This window comes from Suncus etruscus, chromosome 4 (assembly GCF_024139225.1).
Source record: "Suncus etruscus isolate mSunEtr1 chromosome 4, mSunEtr1.pri.cur, whole genome shotgun sequence".
In the NCBI taxonomy this organism is placed as follows: Eukaryota; Metazoa; Chordata; class Mammalia; order Eulipotyphla; family Soricidae; genus Suncus; species Suncus etruscus.
In genome coordinates, this window is record NC_064851.1 from 142,824,382 (window position 1) to 142,827,619 (window position 3,238).

At 31.1% G+C, this 3,238-nt stretch overlaps 1 non-coding gene across 1 annotated transcript; it reads left to right on the top strand.

Annotated features, from left to right (window-relative positions):
• Positions 1–2,793: 2,793 nt before the first annotated feature.
• On the top strand, positions 2,794–2,900 carry LOC126007525 (U6 spliceosomal RNA). The gene has a single exon (XR_007495081.1). It is a non-coding gene; the product is annotated as a U6 spliceosomal RNA (small nuclear RNA).
• The last annotated feature ends 338 nt before the right edge of the window (positions 2,901–3,238 follow it).

Here is a 3,238-nt window from a genome sequence, read left to right on the forward strand (position 1 = left end):
AAAGTGTTTTTGGAATCTTGGTGATTCTCAAAATTCTCTACTGTTCTGGTTTGTTGTTGATTCTCTCTAGTCAGTTGTTGTAACATCAATGCCTTCCTTTCATAGCTTGTTTCCCAGAACCTCTTTGTCTCTGACTTTCCTGATGATCTGTCCAAGTGTGCTGCAGATGAGCAATGTTGTTAATCTACTCTCTGCTAGGCAAAGGGGAAGGGTCAAGGAGAGACTTGATACCTGGAACCATTCCCTTCTATTCTTTTTCTGCCTTAATACAACAACTAAGATTCAGGCAGTAGTTATGGAATATTAAAGTTCTCTAAACAATTACCTGAATTTTTATTGTCATTTCCCATACTCACTATGCCAATCACGTTCTTTCATTAGATTGAACATTATCAGTGCCTCCTATGGTGATGAGTGCCGTTATTTTTGCCAAGTATCATCACTTCTTCATTAATTTTCTATTTAATATGCTATAAGATATCCCATGTGATACTGTTAAACACTCTTTTTATAGAAAGAGTTCCCATTGTGATAGGTGCTTATTTGATGTCAAATAACCTTTACTCTCATAAGATGATGATTACTGGGTCTCGAGTGATAGCACAAAGGTAGGGCATTTTTTCTTAGGTGGCCAACCCAGGATGGACACGGTTTTGATCCCCAGCATTCCACGTGGTCCCCTGAGCCTGCAAGGAGTTATTTCTGAGCACAGAGCCAGGAGTAAACGAGCTCTGCCAGGTGTGCCACCCCCAAATAAAGATGATGATTATTATAATATATTAACTGTAGTTTTGTATTTCACAGGTAATTTGCTATATATTAAATTCCACAACTGTCCTGTAAAAAGGTATTCTAAATTTTAGCTAAACATGAAGAGTATGAAACTTCAAAATATGAAGCAACTCTACCATTAAACAAAGGAATATATAATATTTTTTCCAATTTTAATTCTTTATTTGGAGTGCAGGGATGGTTGATACACATCTAGAAAAGCTTAGGGTTTGCTCCTTACTCTTTGCTTAGGGATTACTTCTGAAGGTAATTGGAGAACCAAATATGTACCAGGTATTAATCCAGGAATGGAGGCATGCAAATCATGTAGTAAGCTACCCCTATACTATCACTACAGGCCGTCAAATTCTAGATTTAACTTATTTATATAAAATATTACCTTAGTTACACTTAGAAAAATTACTGGTGACTTAAAATTCAACTACCTGAAATCAATCAACTATCTATATTTCTGTGGGTTGTTGGTAGGTATGGTATTTTAATTAAATAATTTAGAGTCACTGGTTAAAATATAAGAAAGAAGTTGAACAAGGGCACTGATTTTGCATATTTTTCCCTCCAAAATGACAAATAAGATTTTTCAGATATGTGTAGAGTAGGTGTTTTCCAAGAAATGTTATTTTGTTATAAAATACTAAGAATAATATTGGTTCTGTAGGACCTCAGGAGAAATTATGACCATATTAATAAGGATGTATATTATGCCTGTGTATCCCCAAAACAAAATATAGAAAATTTGTATGCTTATAAATAAATTATATATATGTTATTAAATTTGTTTTTCTTTTTAAGCCATATGATGCTAATTTTAATTCGTTGTCAGAATAAAAGAAGCAAGAGAAGTTGACTTTAAGTGAAGGTATGCATCTGTTCCTTGACATTTTCTACTAGGGGCCAATGATCTAAAAAGTAATCATAAAGCAGTAAGTCCAACTCTCACTGAAAGCTCCAATCTTGTACTGAAAGCATCTTCTTGAATTTAGAGGTTACTGTATAATTAATTTTTAATCTTTCATTGTCTTCTCATTTTCAGAGTTAAAATAAAAAAATTATAATGAAGTTAAAATGTCTTCATGTCCAGATACTTAACTTCCCAAGATTTAGCTACTCTTTAAAAAGCTACATTAACCAATGTAGTTTTTATTTACTCTTCTGCAGAATAATCTTTTTCATTTTCAGGCCTCAGTGTATGTTCCTTTTGTATCTATCTCAATTCTACATTTTTGTTCCGTTGACTTCATCACAGCTTACAAGTAACTTCCTTTGAGAAGTTCTCCTTTGTAATTGGTTACATTGTGCTTATATAGTCATTTTTAGCATTGACTAGGCTTTAAGTAATTTTTTGCTGAATAAAAGAAAATTGGCAGGTATTGAACTTCATGATGAAGAAAAGTACAGAAACGAAGATAGTTTCTTATTTTTTAGAAGATAAAGAGTTCTAACTTTAAAAGTAATTTATTTTTAATTTTTTTGTTATCAGCTATTTTCTCCACCCAGATAACATTCTTTCAACTCCAGACAACCGATTTAGTGACTCATTTACTCATTAAATATTTTATAAATTTTTAGATGCTAGGATTTTGTATTGAACAAAAGACATGAAATTGCTTCCTCACAGAGTTTACAATCTTGTGAAGAGAAAATAGGGAACCAAATTAAAAATTTACATATGTACAGATTCTGGTAGTGAATATATTCTTCAAATAAAATAATAAGAGATGAAAAATACGATTGGTGGTGGATCATTTATGCTTTTTCAAAATAAAATATAGAGATAAGGATATCCCTGAAAAGGTGACGATTTATCTAAAAATAATTATAAAAATGAACTATTCAGATATATAAAAATAAACAAATAGTACTAAAAAGAGCAAAGTTCTTACATAAGAATTTATATACATATATTATACATGTATATATAATATAAATAAATTATAGTATGAGGAATGCAGTATTAAGAGGGAAAGAGAGAGACAAAGACTTATGACAAGAAATTGCCTGATGCTCACTTCGACAGCACATATACTACAATTGGAATGATAAAGAGAAGATTAGGATGGCCCCTGCACAAGAATAACACGAAAATTCGGGGAGCATTCCATATTTAAAAAAAAGAAGAAATTGCCTGATAGCATTGTGAGGTCTGACTAGGCATAAAACATTTACATCACATAACATTAGCATGTATTCTATAGGAACAGGCTATAAAATTCACATGGGTAAAGTCTACTCAGGTAATGATCCTAATTTTATTTATTTAAAATCAATTGATTGTAGAAATTCATTATATTTATATTAAATGTAAACAAAGCTATTGACATTTAATTGAAACTCTAGGATATTTTTCTTAGTTTATATATAAAATTTAACCATTACAATGCAATAATTTTGAGCAACACAAAAAGTTTAGTAAAAAAAATGTATGATCAAAGAAGAACAATCCAAG